Source organism: Ambystoma mexicanum, chromosome 14 (genome assembly GCF_040938575.1).
Source record: "Ambystoma mexicanum isolate Mex_15411 chromosome 14, UKY_AmexF1_1, whole genome shotgun sequence".
NCBI lineage: Eukaryota > Metazoa > Chordata > Amphibia > Caudata > Ambystomatidae > Ambystoma > Ambystoma mexicanum.
Genome location: NC_090940.1, coordinates 619,191,568 through 619,209,334, shown reverse-complemented (window position 1 = coordinate 619,209,334; position 17,767 = coordinate 619,191,568).

Genomic DNA, 17,767 nt, shown 5'->3' with positions numbered 1-17,767 from the left:
CCACTGCCTTGCCTGGTGTTTGGATCTACACAGGAATGAATGGCCTGCCTGTCTCCGGCTCTGTATAGGACCCACTGCCTTGCCTGGGGTTAGGGTCTACACAGGAATGAATGGCCAGCCAGGTCTCCGGCTCTGTATGGGGCCCACTGCCTTGCCTGGTGTTAAGGTCTACACAGGAATTAATGGCCAGCCTGGTCTCCGGCTCTGTATTGGACCTACTACCTTGCCTGGAGTTAGGGTCTACTCAGGAATGAATGGCCAGCCAGGCCTCTGGCTCTTTGTGGGACCCACTGCCTTGCCTGGAGTTAGGGTGTACACAGGAATAAATGGCCTTTCTGGTCTCCGGCTCTGTATAGGACCTCCTGCCTAGCCTGGTGTTAGGGTCTATAGAGGAATGAATGGCCAGCCTGGCCTCCGGGTCTGTACATGACCCACTGCCTTGCCTATGGGTTAGGGTCTACACAGGAATGAACGGCCAGGCTGGTCTCTGGCTCTATACAGGACCCACCACCATGCCTGGTGTTAGGGTCTACACAGGAATTAATGGCCAGCCGGGATTCCAGCTCAGTATGGGACCCACTGTCTTTCCTGGAGTTAAGGTCTACACAGGAATGAATGGCCAGCCTGGCCTCCAGCTCTGTATGACACCGACTGCCTTGCCTGGTGTTAGGGTCTGCATAGGAATTAATGGCCAGCCTGGCCTCTGGCTCTGTATGGGACCCACTCCCTTACCTGGAGTTAGGATCTACACAGGAATGAATGGCCAGCCTGGTGTCCGGCTCTGTATAGGACCCACTGCCTTGCCTGGTCTGAGGTTCTACACAGGAATGAATGGCCAACCTGGTCACCAGCCTGGAGTTAAGGTCTACACTGGAATTAATGGCCAGCCGTGCCATCGGCTCTGTATGGGACCCACTGCTTGCCTGGAGTTATCGTCTACACAGGAATTAATGGCCAGCCTGGTCTCTAGCTATTATGGGCCCCCCTGCCTTGCATGGAGTTAGGGTCTACACAGGAATGAATGGCCAGCATGGTCTCCAGCTCTATATGGGACCCACTGCATCATCTGGTGTTCGAGTCTACACAGGAATGAATGGCCAGGATGGTCTCCTGCTGTATACAGAACCCACTACCATGCCTGGTGTTAGGGACTACGCAGGAATGAATGGCCAGCCGGGTCTCCGGCTCTTTATGTGACCCACTGTCTTGCTTGGGGTTAGGGTCTACATAGGAATGAATGGCCAGCCTATCCTCCTGCTCGGTATAGGACCCACTGCCTTGTCTGAGGTTAGGGTCTACACAGGAATGAATGGCCAGGCTGGTCTCCTGCTGTATACAGAACCCACCACCATGCCTGGTGTTAGGGTTTACACAGGAATGAATGGCCAGCCGGGTCTCTGGCACTTTATGGGATCAACTGTCTTGCTTGGGGTAAGGGTCTACACAGGAATGAATAGTCAGCCTGTGCTGCAGCTCTGTACGGGACCCACTGCCCTGTTTGGTGTGAAGTGTCTACTCAGGAATGAATGGCCAGCCTGCCCTCTGTCTCGGTATAGAAGTCACTGCCTTGCCTGGTGTTAGGGTCCACACAAGAATGAATAGCCAGCTGGACCTCCGGCTCTGCATGGGACCCACTGCCTTGCCTGAAGTTTGTGTCTACACAGGAATTAATGGCCAGAATGATCTCAGGCTCTGTATAGGACCTTCTGCCTTGCCTGGTCTTAGGGCCTACACAGGAATGAATGGCCAGCCTGGCCTCTGGGTCTGTATAGGACACACTGCCTTGCCTGGGGGTTAGGGTCTACACAGGAATGAATGGCCAGGCTAGTCTGCGGCTCTATACAGGACCCACCACCATGCCTGGTGTTAGGGTCTACACAGGAATTAATGACCAGCTGGGCCTCCAGCTCTGTATGGGACCCACTGTCTTGCCTGGAGTTAGGGTCTACACAGGAATGAATGGCCAGCCTGGTCTCCAGCTCTGTATGGGACCCACTGCTTTTCCTAGTGTTCATGCCTACACAGGAATGAATGGCCCACCTGGTCTCCGGCTCAGCATAGGACCCGATGCTTTGCCTGGTGCTAGGGTCTACTCAGGAATGAATGGCCAACCTGGCCTTCGGCTCTGTATAGGACTCACTGCCTTGCCTGGAGCTATGGTCTACACAGGAATGAAAGGCCAGCCTGGCCTCAGGCTCTGCACTGGACCCACTGCCTTGCCTGGTGTTGGGGTCTACTCAGGAATGAATGGCCGGCCTGGCCTCCAGCTCTGTATGGGACCCACTGCCTTGCCTGGTTTTAGGGTCTACACAGGAATGAATGACCAGACTGGCCTCTGGCTCTGTATGGGACCCACTGCCTTGCCTGGTGTTAGGGTCCACGCAGGAATGAATGGCCAGCCTGGTCACTGGCTCTGTATGGAACCCACTGCCTTGCCTGGTGTTTGGATCTACACAGGAATGAATGGCCTGCCTGTCTCCGGCTCTGTATGGGGCCCACTGCCTTGCCTGGTGTTAAGGTCTACACAGGAATTAATGGCCAGCCTGGTCTCCGGCTCTGTATGGGACCTACTACCTTGCCTGGAGTTAGGGTCTACACAGGAATGAATGGCCAGCCAGGCCTCTGGCTCTTTATGGGACCCACTGCCTTGCCTGGAGTTAGGGTCTACCCAGGAAAAAATGGCCTTTCTGGTCTCCGGCTCTGTATAGGACCTCCTGCCTAGCCTGGTGTTAGGGTCTATAGAGGAATGAATGGCCAGCCTGGCCTCCTGGTCTGTACATGACCCACTGCCTTGCCTATGGGTTAGGGTCTACACAGGAATGAATGGCCAGGCTGGTCTCCGGCTCTATACAGGACCCACCACCATTCCTGGTGTTAGGGTCTACACAGGAATTAATGGCCAGCCGGGATTCCAGCTCAGTATGGGACCCACTGTCTTTCCTGGAGTTAAGGTCTACACAGGAATGAATGGCCAGCCTGGCCTCCAGCTCTGTATGCCACCTACTGCCTTGCCTGGTGTTAGGGTCTGCATAGGAATTAATGGCCAGCCTGGCCTCTGGCTCTGTATGGGACCCACTCCCTTATCTGGAGTTAGGATCTACACAGGAATGAATGGCCAGCCTGGTGTCCAGCTCTGTATAGGACCCACTGCCTTGCCTGGTGTGAGGTTCTACACAGGAATGAATGTCCAACCTGGTCACCGGCCTGGAGTTAAGGTCTACACTGGAATTAATGGCCAGCCGTGCCATCGGCTCTGTATGGGATCAACTGCCTTGCCTGGAGTTATCGTCTACACAGGAATTAATGGCCAGCCTGGCGTCTAGCTATGTATGGGCCCCCCTGCCTTGCATGGAGTTAGGGTCTACACAGGAATGAATGGCCAGCATGGTCTCCAGCTCTATATGGGACTCACTGCATCATCTGGTGTTCGAGTCTACACAGGAATGAATGGCCAGGCTGGTTTCCTGCTGTATACAGTACCCACCACCATGCCTGGTATTAGGGTCTACACAGGAATTAATGGCCAGCCGGGTCTCCGGCTCTTTATGGGACCCACTGTCTTGCTTGGGGTTAGGGTCTACATAGGAATGAATGGCCAGCCTATCCTACTGATCGGTATAGGACCCACTGCCTTGTCTGAGGTTAGGGTCTCCACAGGAATGAATGGCCAGGCTGGTCTCCTGCTGTATACAGAACCCACCACCATGCCTGGTGTTAGGGTCTACACAGGAATGAATGGCCAGCCGCGTCTCCGGCTCTTTATGGGACCCACTGTCTTGCTTGGGGTTAGGGTCTACACAGGAATTAATAGCCAGCCTGGTCCCCAGCTCTCTATGGGACCCACTGCCTTGTCTGGTGTTACGTTCTACTCCGGAATGAATGGCCAGCCTGGCCTCCGGCTCGGTATAGGACCCACTGCCTTGGCTGGTGTTAGGGTCCACACAAGAATTAATGGCCAGCTGTGCCTCCAGCTCTGCGTGGGACCCACTGCCTTGCCTGGAGTTCGGGTCTACACAGGAATGAATGGACTGCCTGGTCTCCAGCTCTGTTTAGGACCTGCTGCCTTCCCTGGTGTTAGTGTCTACACAGGAATGAAAAGCCAGCCTGGCCTTCGGCTCTGTATGGGACCCACTGCCTTGCATGGAGTTAGGGTTTACACAGGAATGAAAGGCCATCCTGCCCTCTGGCTCTGTATAGGACCCACTGCCTTGCCTGGTGTTAGGGTCTACACAGGAATTAATGGCCAGCCTGGCCTCCGGCTCTGTATGGAAACTACTGCCTTGCCTGGTGTTAGGGTCAGCACAAGAATTAATGGCCAGCCTGGCCTCCGTCTCTGTATGGGACCTGCTGCCCTGCCTGGTGTTATGGTCTACACAGGAATTAATGGCCAGCCTGGCCTCTGGCTCTGTATAGGACCCACTGCATTGCCTGGTGTTAGGGTCTACACAGGAATTAATGGCCAACTGGGCCTCCAGCTCTGTATGGGACCCACTGCCTTGGGAAAGGTTAGGGTCTAAACAGGAATGAATGGTCAGTCTGGTCTCCAGCTCTATACAGGACCCACCACCATGCCTGGTGTTAGGGTCTACACAGGAATGAATGTCCAGCCGGGTCTCTGGCACTTTATGGGACCAACTGTCTTGCATGGGGTAAGGGTCTACACAGGAATGAATAGCCAGCCTGTGCTGCAGCTCTGTACGGGACCCACTGCCCTGTCTGGTGTGAAGTGTCTACTCAGGAATGAATGGCCAGCCTGCTCTCTGGCTCGGTATAGAAGTCACTGCCTTGCCTGGTGTTAGGGTCCACACAAGAATGAATAGCCAGCTGGGCCTCCGGCTCTGCATGGGACCCACTGCCTTGCCTGAAGTTTGTGTCTACACAGGAATTAATGGCCAGAATGATCTCAGGCTCTGTGTGGGACCCACTGGGTTTTAGGGTCTACTCAGGAATTAATGGCCAGCAGAATCATCTCAGGCTCTCTATGGGACCCACTGCCCTGCCTGGTGCTTGGGTCTACACAGGAATGAATGGCCTGCCTGCCTGGTCTCCGGCTCTGTTTAGGACCTGCTGACTGTCCTGGTGTTAGGGTGTCCACAGGAATGAATGGGCAGCCTGGCCTTCGGCTCTGTATGGGACCCACTGCCTTGCCTGGAGTTAGGGTCTACACAGGAATGAACAGCCAGCTTGGTCTCTGGTTCTGTAAAGGACCCACTGTCTTGCCGGGAGTTATGGTCTACACAGAAATGAATGGCCAGCCTGGCCTCCAGCTCTGTATGTGACCCACTGCCTTACCTGGAGTAAGGGTCTACACAGGAATCAACGGCCAGCCTGGTATCCGACTCTGTATGGAACCCACTGCATTGCCAGGTGTTAGGGCATACGCAGGAATGAATGGCCATTCTGGTCTCCGTCTCTGTATGGGACCCACTGCCTTGCCTGGAGTTAGGGTCAACTCAGGAAGGAATAGCCAGCCTGGACTCTGGCTCTGTATGGTACCCACTGCCTTGCCTGGTGTTAAGGTCTACTCAGATATTAATGGCCAGCCTAGTCTCCACTTCTGTATAGGGTTCACTGCCTTGCCTGGTGTTAGGGTCTACACAGGAATTAATGGCCAGCCAGGCCTCTGGCTCTTTATGGGACCAACTGCCTTGCCTGGAGTTAGGGTCTACACAGGAATAAATGGCCTTTCTGGTCTCCGGCTCTGTATAGGACCTGCTGCCTAGCCTGGTGTTAGGGTCTACAGAGGAATGAATGGCCAGCCTGGCCTCCGGGTCTGTATATGACCCACTGCCTTGCCCATGGGTTAGGGTCTACACAGGAATGAATGGTCAGGCTGGTCTCCGGCTCTATATAGGACCCACCACCATGCCTGGTGTTAGGTTCTACACAGGAATTAATGGCCAGCCGGGATTCCAGCTAGGTATGGGACCCACTGTCTTTCCTGGAATTAAGGTCTACACAGGAATGAATGGCCAGCCTGGCCTCCAGCTCTGTATACCACCTACTGCCTTGCCTGGTGTTAGGGTCTGCATAGGAATTAATGGCCAGCCTGGCCTCTGGCTCTGTATGGGACCGACTCCCTTACCTGGAGTTAGGGTCTACAGAGGAATAAATGGCCAGCCTGGTCTCCAGCTCTGTATGGGACCCACTGCCTTGCCTGGAGTTAGGGTCTACGCAGGAAGGAATGGCCAGCCTGGTCACTGGCTCTGTATGGGAGGCACTGCCTTACCTGTAGTTAGGGTCTACACAGGAATGAATGGCCAGCCGAGCCTCCAGCTCTGTATGGGAACCACTGTCTTGCCTGGATTTAGGGTCTACACAGGAATGAATGGCCAGCCTGGCCTCTGGGTCTGTATAGGACCCACTGCCTTGCCTGGGGGTTAGGGTCTACACAGGAATGAATGGCCAGCCTGCCCTCTGTCTCGGTATAGAAGTCACTGCCTTGCCTGGTGTTAGGGTCCACACAAGAATGAATAGCCAGCTGGGCCTCCGGCTCTGCATGGGACCCACTACCTTGCCTGAAGTTTGTGTCTACACAGGAATTAATGGGCAGAATGATCTCAGGCTCTGTAAAGGACCTGCTGCCTTGCCTGGTCTTAGGGCCTACACAGGAATGAATGGCCAGCCTGGCCTCTGGGTCTGTATAGGACCCACTGCCTTGCCTGGGGGTTAGGGTCTACACAGGAAAGAATGGCCAGGCTGGTCTGTGGCTCTATACAGGACCCACCACCATGCCTGGTGTTAGGGTCTACACAGGAATTAATGACCAGCTGGGCCTCCAGCTCTGTATGGGACCCACTGTCTTGCCTGGAGTTAGGGTCTACACAGGAATGAATGGCCAGCCTGGTCTCCAGCTCTGTATGGGACCCACTGCTTTTCCTAGTGTTCATGCCTACACAGGAATGAATGGCCCACCTGGTCTCCGGCTCAGCACAGGACCCGATGCCTTGCCTGGTGCTAGGGTCTACACAGGAATGAATGGCCAACCTGGCCTTCGGCTCTGTATAGGACTCACTGCCTTGCCTGGAGCTATGGTCTACACAGGAATGAAAGGCCAGCCTGGCCTCAGGCTCTGCACTGGACGCACTGCCTTGCCTGGTGTTGGTGCCTACTCAGGAATGAATGGCCAGCCTGGCCTCCAGCTCTGTATGGGACCCACTGCCTTGCCTGGTTTTAGGGTCTACACAGGAATGAATGACCAGACTGGCCTCTGGCTCTGTATGGGACCCACTGCCTTGCCTGGTGTTAGGGTCCACGCAGGAATGAATGGCCAGCCTGGTCACTGGCTCTATATGGAACCCACTGCCTTGCCTGGTGTTTGGATCTACACAGGAATGAATGGCCTGCCTGTCTCCGGCTCTGTATGGGGCCCACTGCCTTGCCTGGTGTTAAGGTCTACACAGGAATTAATGGCCAGCCTGGTCTCCGGCTCTGTATGGGACCTACTACCTTGCCTGGAGTTAGGGTCTACACAGGAATGAATGGCCAGCCAGGCCTCTGGCTCTTTATGGGACCCACTGCCTTGCCTGGAGTTAGGGTCTACACAGGAATAAATGGCCTTTCTAGTCTCCGGCTCTGTATAGGACCTCCTGCCTAGCCTGGTGTTAGGGTCTATAGAGGAATAAATGGCCAGCCTGGCCTCCGGATCTGTACATGACCCACTGCCTTGCCTATGGGTTAGGGTCTACACAGGAATGAATGGCCAGGCTGGTCTCCGGCTCTATACAGGACTCACCACCATGCCTGATGTTAGGGTCTACACAGGAATTAATGGCCAGCCGGGATTCCAGCTCAGTATGGGACCCACTGTCTTTCCTGGAGTTAAGGTCTACACAGGAATGAATGGCCAGCCTGGCCTCCAGCTCTGTATGCCACCTACTGCCTTGCCTGGTGTTAGGGTCTGCATAGGAATTAATGGCCAGCCTGGCCTCTGGCTCTGTATGGGACCCACTCCCTTACCTGGAGTTAGGATCTACACAGGAATGAATGGCCAGCCAGGTGTCCGGCTCTGTATAGGACCCACTGCCTTGCCTGGTGTGAGGTTCTACACAGGAATGAATGGCCAACCTGGTCACCGGCCTGGAGTTAAGGTCTACACTGGAATTAATGGCCAGCCGTGCCATCGGCTCTGTATGGGACCCACTGCCTTGCCTGGAGTTATCGTCTACACAGGAATTAATGGCGAGCCTGTTCTCTAGCTATGTATGGGCCCCCTGCCTTGCATGGAGTTAGGGTCTACACAGGAATGAATGGCCAGCATGGTCTCCAGCTCTATATGGCACCCACTGCATCATCTGGTGTTCGAGTCTACACAGGAATGAATGGCCAGGCTGGTCTCCTGCTGTATACAGTACCCACCACCATGCCTGGTATTAGGGTATACACAGGAATTAATGGCCAGCCGGGTCTCCGGCTCTTTATGGGACCCACTGTCTTGCTTGGGATTAGGGTCTACATAGGAATGAATGGCCAGCCTATCCTCCTGCTCGGTATAGGACCCACTGCCTTGCATGGAGTTAGGGTCAACTCAGGAAGGAATGGCCAGCCTGGACTCCGGCTCTGTATGGAACCCACTGCATTGCCAGGTGTTAGGGCATACGCAGGAATGAATGGCCATTCTGGTCTCCGTCTCTGTATGGGACCCACTGCCTTGCCTGGAGTTAGGGTCAACTCAGGAAGGAATGGCCAGCCTGGACTCCGGCTCTGTATGGTACCCACTGCCTTGCCTGGTGTTAAGGTCTACTCAGATATTAATGGCCAGCCTAGTCTCCACTTCTGTATAGGGTTCACTGCCTTGCCTGGTGTTCGGGTCTACACAGGAATTAATGGCCAGCCAGGCCTCTGGCTCTTTATGGGACCAACTGCCTTGCCTGGAGTTAGGGTCTACACAGGAATAAATGGCCTTTCTGGTCTCCGGCTCTGTATAGGACCTGCTGCCTAGCCTGGTGTTAGGGTCTACAGAGGAATGAATGGCCAGCCTGGCTTCCGGGTCTGTATATGACCCACTGCCTTGCCCATGGGTTAGGGTCTAAACAGGAATGAATGGCCAGGCTGGTCTCCGGCTCTATATAGGACCCACCACCATGCCTGGTGTTAGGTTCTACACAGGAATTAATGGCCAGCCGGGATTCCAGCTAGGTATGGGACCCACTGTCTTTCCTGGAATTAAGGTCTACACAGGAAGGAATGGCCAGCCTGGCCTCCAGCTCTGTATACCACCTACTGCCTTGCCTGGTGTTAGGGTCTGCATAGGAATTAATGGCCAGCCTGGCCTCTGGCTCTGTATGGGACCCACTGCCTTGCCTGGAGATAGGGTCTACTAAGGAAGGAATGGCCAGCCTCGTCTCCGGCTCCATATGGAACCCACTGCCCATACGCGACCTACTACCCTGCCTGGAGTTAGGGTCTACGTGGGAATGAATGGCCAGCCGGGCCTCCGGCTCTTTATAGAACCCACTGCCTTGCCTGGAGTTAGGGTCTACACAGGAATAAATGGCCTGCCTGGTCTCTGGCTCTGTATAGGACCTGCTGCCTTGCCTGGTCTTAGGGCCTACACAGGAATGAATGGCCAGCCTGGCCTCTGGGTCTGTATAGGACCCACTGCCATGCCTGGTGTTAGGTTCTACACAGGAATTAATGGCCAGCCGGGATTCCAGCTAGGTATGGGACCCACTGTCTTTCCTGGAATTAAGGTCTACACAGGAATGAATGGCCAGCCTGGCCTCCAGCTCTGTATACCACCTACTGCCTTGCCTGGTGTTAGGGTCTACAGAGGAATAAATGGCCAGCCTGGTCTCCAGCTCTGTATGGGACCCACTGCCTTGCCTGGAGTTAGGGTCTACGCAGGAAGGAATGGCCAGCCTGGTCACTGGCTCTGTATGGGAGGCACTGCCTTACCTGTAGTTAGGGTCTACACAGGAATGAATGGCCAGCCGAGCCTCCAGCTCTGTATGGGAACCACTGTCTTGCCTGGATTTAGGGTCTTCACAGGAATGAATGGCCAGCCTGGCCTCTGGGTCTGTATAGGACCCACTGCCTTGCCTGGGGGTTAGGGTCTACACAGGAATGAATGGCCAGGCTGTTCTCCGGCTCTATACAGGACCCACCACCATGCCTGGTGTTAGGGTATACACAGGAATTAATGGCCAGCCAGGCCTCCAGCTCTGTATGGGACCCACTGTCTTGCCTGGATTTAGGGTTTACACAGGAATGAATGGCCAGCCTGGTCTCGGGCTCTGTATGGGACTCACCTCCTTGCCTGGTTTTAGGGTCTACACAGGAATGAATGGCCAGACTGGCCTCTGGCTCTGTATGGGACCAACTGCCTTGCTTGGTGTTAGGGTCTACACAGGAATGAATGGCCAGCCTGGTCTCTGGCTTTATACAGGACCCACCACCATGCCTGGTGTTAGGGTCTTCACAGGAATTAATGGCCAGCCTGGCCTCCAGCTCTGTATGGGACCCACTGCCTTGCCCGGTGTTCGTGTCTACACAGGAATGAATGGCCCACCTGGTCTCCGGCTCTGTATGGGACCCACTGCCTTACCTGGAGTTAGGGTCTACACAGGAATGAATGGCCAGCCTGGTATCCGGCTCTGTATGGAACCCACTGCTTTGCCTGGTTATAGGGCCTACACAGGAATTAATGGCCAGCCTGATCTGCAGCTCTGTATGGGACCCACTGCCTTGCCTGGAGATAGGGTCTACTAAGGAAGGAATGGCCAGCCTCGTCTCCGGCTCCATATGGAACCCAATGCCCATACAGGATCTACTACCCTGCCTGGAGTTAGCGTCTACACGGGAATGAATGGCCAGCCGGGCCTCCGGCTCTTTATAGAACCCACTGCCTTGCCTGGAGTTAGGGTCTACACAGGAATATATGGCCTGCCTGGTCTCCGGCTCTGTATAGGACCTGCTGCCTTGCCTGGTCTTAGGGCCTACACAGGAATGAATGGCCAGCCTGGCCTCTGGGTCTGTATAGGACCTGCTGCCTTGCCTTGGGGTTAGGGTCTACACAGGAATGAATGGCCAGGCTGGTCTGCGGCTCTATACAGGACCCACCACCATGCCTGGTGTTAGGGTCTACACAGGAATTAATGACCAGCTGGGCCTCCAGCTCTGTATGAGACCCACTGCTTTTCCTGGTGTGCATGCCTACACAGGAATGAATGACCCACCTGGTCTCCGGCTCAGCATAGGACCCGATGCCTTGCCTGGAGCTATGGTCTACACAGGAATGAAAGGCCAGCCTGGCCTCAGGCTCTGCACTGGACCCACTGCCTTGCCTGGTGTTGGGGTCTACTCAAGAATGAATGGCCAGCCTGGCCTCCAGCTCTGTATGGGACCCACTGCCTTGCCTGGTTTTAGGGTCTACACAGGAATGAATGACCAGACTGGCCTCTGGCTCTGTATGGGACCCACTGCCTTGCCTGGTGTTAGGGTCCACGCAAGAATGAATGGCCAGCCTGGTCACTGGCTCTATATGGGACCCACTGCCTTGCCTGAAGTTAGGATCTATACAGGAATTAATGGCCAGCCGTCTTCCGGCTCTGTATGGAACCCACTGCCTTGCCTGGTGTTTGGATCTACACAGGAATGAATGGCCTGCCTGTCTCCGGCTCTGTATAGGACCCACTGCCTTGCCTGGGGTTAGGGTCTACACAGGAATGAATGGCCAGCCAGGTCTCCGGCTCTGTATGGGGCCCACTGCCTTGCCTGGTGTTAAGGTCTACACAGGAATTAATGGCCAGCCTGGTCTCCGGCTCTGTATGGGACCTACTACCTTGCCTGGAGTTAGGGTCTACTCAGGAATGAATGGCCAGCCAGGCCTCTGGCTCTTTATGGGACCCACTGCCTTGCCTGGAGTTAGGGTGTACACAGGAATAAATGGCCTTTCTGGTCTCCGGCTCTGTATAGGACCTCCTGCCTAGCCTGGTGTTAGGGTCTATAGAGGAATGAATGGCCAGCCTGGCCTCCGGGTCTGTACATGACCCACTGCCTTGCCTATGGGTTAGGGTCTACACAGGAATGAACGGCCAGGCTGGTCTCTGGCTCTATACAGGACCCACCACCATGCCTGGTGTTAGGGTCTACACAGGAATTAATGGCCAGCCGGGATTCCAGCTCAGTATGGGACCCACTGTCTTTCCTGGAGTTAAGGTCTACACAGGAATGAATGGCCAGCCTGGCCTCCAGCTCTGTATGACACCGACTGCCTTGCCTGGTGTTAGGGTCTGCATAGGAATTAATGGCCAGCCTGGCCTCTGGCTCTGTATGGGACCCACTCCCTTACCTGGAGTTAGGATCTACACAGGAATGAATGGCCAGCCTGGTGTCCGGCTCTGTATAGGACCCACTGCCTTGCCTGGTGTGAGGTTCTACACAGGAATGAATGGCCAACCTGGTCACCGGCCTGGAGTTAAGGTCTACACTGGAATTAATGGCCAGCCGTGCCATCGGCTCTGTATGGGACCCACTGCTTGCCTGGAGTTATCGTCTACACAGGAATTAATGGCCAGCCTGGTCTCTAGCTATTATGGGCCCCCCTGCCTTGCATGGAGTTAGGGTCTACACAGGAATGAATGGCCAGCATGGTCTCCAGCTCTATATGGGACCCACTGCATCATCTGGTGTTCGAGTCTACACAGGAATGAATGGCCAGGATGGTCTCCTGCTGTATACAGAACCCACTACCATGCCTGGTGTTAGGGTCTACGCAGGAATTAATGGCCAGCCGGGTCTCCGGCTCTTTATGGGACCCACTGTCTTGCTTGGGGTTAGGGTCTACATAGGAATGAATGGCCAGCCTATCCTACTGATCGGTATAGGACCCACTGCCTTGTCTGAGGTTAGGGTCTCCACAGGAATGAATGGCCAGGCTGGTCTCCTGCTGTATACAGAACCCACCACCATGCCTGGTGTTAGGGTCTACACAGGAATGAATGGCCAGCCGCGTCTCCGGCTCTTTATGGGACCCACTGTCTTGCTTGGGGTTAGGGTCTACACAGGAATTAATAGCCAGCCTGGTCCCCAGCTCTCTATGGGACCCACTGCCTTGTCTGGTGTTACGTTCTACTCCGGAATGAATGGCCAGCCTGGCCTCCGGCTCGGTATAGGACCCACTGCCTTGGCTGGTGTTAGGGTCCACACAAGAATTAATGGCCAGCTGTGCCTCCAGCTCTGCGTGGGACCCACTGCCTTGCCTGGAGTTCGGGTCTACACAGGAATGAATGGACTGCCTGGTCTCCAGCTCTGTTTAGGACCTGCTGCCTTCCCTGGTGTTAGTGTCTACACAGGAATGAAAAGCCAGCCTGGCCTTCGGCTCTGTATGGGACCCACTGCCTTGCATGGAGTTAGGGTTTACACAGGAATGAAAGGCCATCCTGCCCTCTGGCTCTGTATAGGACCCACTGCCTTGCCTGGTGTTAGGGTCTACACAGGAATTAATGGCCAGCCTGGCCTCCGGCTCTGTATGGAAACTACTGCCTTGCCTGGTGTTAGGGTCAGCACAAGAATTAATGGCCAGCCTGGCCTCCGTCTCTGTATGGGACCTGCTGCCCTGCCTGGTGTTATGGTCTACACAGGAATTAATGGCCAGCCTGGCCTCTGGCTCTGTATAGGACCCACTGCATTGCCTGGTGTTAGGGTCTACACAGGAATTAATGGCCAACTGGGCCTCCAGCTCTGTATGGGACCCACTGCCTTGGGAAAGGTTAGGGTCTAAACAGGAATGAATGGTCAGTCTGGTCTCCAGCTCTATACAGGACCCACCACCATGCCTGGTGTTAGGGTCTACACAGGAATGAATGTCCAGCCGGGTCTCTGGCACTTTATGGGACCAACTGTCTTGCATGGGGTAAGGGTCTACACAGGAATGAATAGCCAGCCTGTGCTGCAGCTCTGTACGGGACCCACTGCCCTGTCTGGTGTGAAGTGTCTACTCAGGAATGAATGGCCAGCCTGCTCTCTGGCTCGGTATAGAAGTCACTGCCTTGCCTGGTGTTAGGGTCCACACAAGAATGAATAGCCAGCTGGGCCTCCGGCTCTGCATGGGACCCACTGCCTTGCCTGAAGTTTGTGTCTACACAGGAATTAATGGCCAGAATGATCTCAGGCTCTGTGTGGGACCCACTGGGTTTTAGGGTCTACTCAGGAATTAATGGCCAGCAGAATCATCTCAGGCTCTCTATGGGACCCACTGCCCTGCCTGGTGCTTGGGTCTACACAGGAATGAATGGCCTGCCTGCCTGGTCTCCGGCTCTGTTTAGGACCTGCTGACTGTCCTGGTGTTAGGGTGTCCACAGGAATGAATGGGCAGCCTGGCCTTCGGCTCTGTATGGGACCCACTGCCTTGCCTGGAGTTAGGGTCTACACAGGAATGAACAGCCAGCTTGGTCTCTGGTTCTGTAAAGGACCCACTGTCTTGCCGGGAGTTATGGTCTACACAGAAATGAATGGCCAGCCTGGCCTCCAGCTCTGTATGTGACCCACTGCCTTACCTGGAGTAAGGGTCTACACAGGAATCAACGGCCAGCCTGGTATCCGACTCTGTATGGAACCCACTGCATTGCCAGGTGTTAGGGCATACGCAGGAATGAATGGCCATTCTGGTCTCCGTCTCTGTATGGGACCCACTGCCTTGCCTGGAGTTAGGGTCAACTCAGGAAGGAATAGCCAGCCTGGACTCTGGCTCTGTATGGTACCCACTGCCTTGCCTGGTGTTAAGGTCTACTCAGATATTAATGGCCAGCCTAGTCTCCACTTCTGTATAGGGTTCACTGCCTTGCCTGGTGTTAGGGTCTACACAGGAATTAATGGCCAGCCAGGCCTCTGGCTCTTTATGGGACCAACTGCCTTGCCTGGAGTTAGGGTCTACACAGGAATAAATGGCCTTTCTGGTCTCCGGCTCTGTATAGGACCTGCTGCCTAGCCTGGTGTTAGGGTCTACAGAGGAATGAATGGCCAGCCTGGCCTCCGGGTCTGTATATGACCCACTGCCTTGCCCATGGGTTAGGGTCTACACAGGAATGAATGGTCAGGCTGGTCTCTGGCTCTATATAGGACCCACCACCATGCCTGGTGTTAGGTTCTACACAGGAATTAATGGCCAGCCGGGATTCCAGCTAGGTATGGGACCCACTGTCTTTCCTGGAATTAAGGTCTACACAGGAATGAATGGCCAGCCTGGCCTCCAGCTCTGTATACCACCTACTGCCTTGCCTGGTGTTAGGGTCTGCATAGGAATTAATGGCCAGCCTGGCCTCTGGCTCTGTATGGGACCGACTCCCTTACCTGGAGTTAGGGTCTACAGAGGAATAAATGGCCAGCCTGGTCTCCAGCTCTGTATGGGACCCACTGCCTTGCCTGGAGTTAGGGTCTACGCAGGAAGGAATGGCCAGCCTGGTCACTGGCTCTGTATGGGAGGCACTGCCTTACCTGTAGTTAGGGTCTACACAGGAATGAATGGCCAGCCGAGCCTCCAGCTCTGTATGGGAACCACTGTCTTGCCTGGATTTAGGGTCTACACAGGAATGAATGGCCAGCCTGGCCTCTGGGTCTGTATAGGACCCACTGCCTTGCCTGGGGGTTAGGGTCTACACAGGAATGAATGGCCAGCCTGCCCTCTGTCTCGGTATAGAAGTCACTGCCTTGCCTGGTGTTAGGGTCCACACAAGAATGAATAGCCAGCTGGGCCTCCGGCTCTGCATGGGACCCACTACCTTGCCTGAAGTTTGTGTCTACACAGGAATTAATGGGCAGAATGATCTCAGGCTCTGTAAAGGACCTGCTGCCTTGCCTGGTCTTAGGGCCTACACAGGAATGAATGGCCAGCCTGGCCTCTGGGTCTGTATAGGACCCACTGCCTTGCCTGGGGGTTAGGGTCTACACAGGAAAGAATGGCCAGGCTGGTCTGCGGCTCTATACAGGACCCACCACCATGCCTGGTGTTAGGGTCTACACAGGAATTAATGACCAGCTGGGCCTCCAGCTCTGTATGGGACCCACTGTCTTGCCTGGAGTTAGGGTCTACACAGGAATGAATGGCCAGCCTGGTCTCCAGCTCTGTATGGGACCCACTGCTTTTCCTAGTGTTCATGCCTACACAGGAATGAATGGCCCACCTGGTCTCCGGCTCAGCACAGGACCCGATGCCTTGCCTGGTGCTAGGGTCTACACAGGAATGAATGGCCAACCTGGCCTTCGGCTCTGTATAGGACTCACTGCCTTGCCTGGAGCTATGGTCTACACAGGAATGAAAGGCCAGCCTGGCCTCAGGCTCTGCACTGGACGCACTGCCTTGCCTGGTGTTGGTGCCTACTCAGGAATGAATGGCCAGCCTGGCCTCCAGCTCTGTATGGGACCCACTGCCTTGCCTGGTTTTAGGGTCTACACAGGAATGAATGACCAGACTGGCCTCTGGCTCTGTATGGGACCCACTGCCTTGCCTGGTGTTAGGGTCCACGCAGGAATGAATGGCCAGCCTGGTCACTGGCTCTATATGGAACCCACTGCCTTGCCTGGTGTTTGGATCTACACAGGAATGAATGGCCTGCCTGTCTCCGGCTCTGTATGGGGCCCACTGCCTTGCCTGGTGTTAAGGTCTACACAGGAATTAATGGCCAGCCTGGTCTCCGGCTCTGTATGGGACCTACTACCTTGCCTGGAGTTAGGGTCTACACAGGAATGAATGGCCAGCCAGGCCTCTGGCTCTTTATGGGACCCACTGCCTTGCCTGGAGTTAGGGTCTACACAGGAATAAATGGCCTTTCTAGTCTCCGGCTCTGTATAGGACCTCCTGCCTAGCCTGGTGTTAGGGTCTATAGAGGAATAAATGGCCAGCCTGGCCTCCGGATCTGTACATGACCCACTGCCTTGCCTATGGGTTAGGGTCTACACAGGAATGAATGGCCAGGCTGGTCTCCGGCTCTATACAGGACTCACCACCATGCCTGATGTTAGGGTCTACACAGGAATTAATGGCCAGCCGGGATTCCAGCTCAGTATGGGACCCACTGTCTTTCCTGGAGTTAAGGTCTACACAGGAATGAATGGCCAGCCTGGCCTCCAGCTCTGTATGCCACCTACTGCCTTGCCTGGTGTTAGGGTCTGCATAGGAATTAATGGCCAGCCTGGCCTCTGGCTCTGTATGGGACTGTTAGGCAGAAACCTGTGCAGTTCCCTTGGGGAACACTGCAAAAGATTTAAGACTACAGGTAGAGCAGTAAACCCCTTTGGTAGCAGTCTGTACCACCCAGATTTACCTGGTAGCTGTGGCTGAGCAGTCAGACTTCTCTCAAGAAGAGTTAGGCAGTATGTAAAGTATACACAATATGTACCAAAACACAATAGCACAAGCAAACACTGACCAGAGCTTGGTTTCAAAAGTATATAGTTATTTATTTAAAATACACATAAGTTAAAAACACTCTAGCAAAAATATAGTAAAAGCACTTCAACACAGTTATAATGAAAGTAGATTCAATCCTTTCTCCTATCTAGACAACTCTAAGTAAACACCACTTAATTAAAACAGAGGTGAGTGCTTAACGTTAGATGACACTCTAGTAGTTTCCAAGAAAGGGAGAGAAAAAGCAGAAATGGGTTAGACACACCACTCTAAGGTCCAGAGCACTTGCAATAGGCTTAAAGAAGAATAAAGTCACAGGTGAGCAAAAGTCACTAGGCAGGGCCCACTCTTAGAGTAGCCGGAGCGAAAATGTGCCCAAGATCACACTGTTAGTTAGAGATTCAAAGTCTTGCAAAGAGT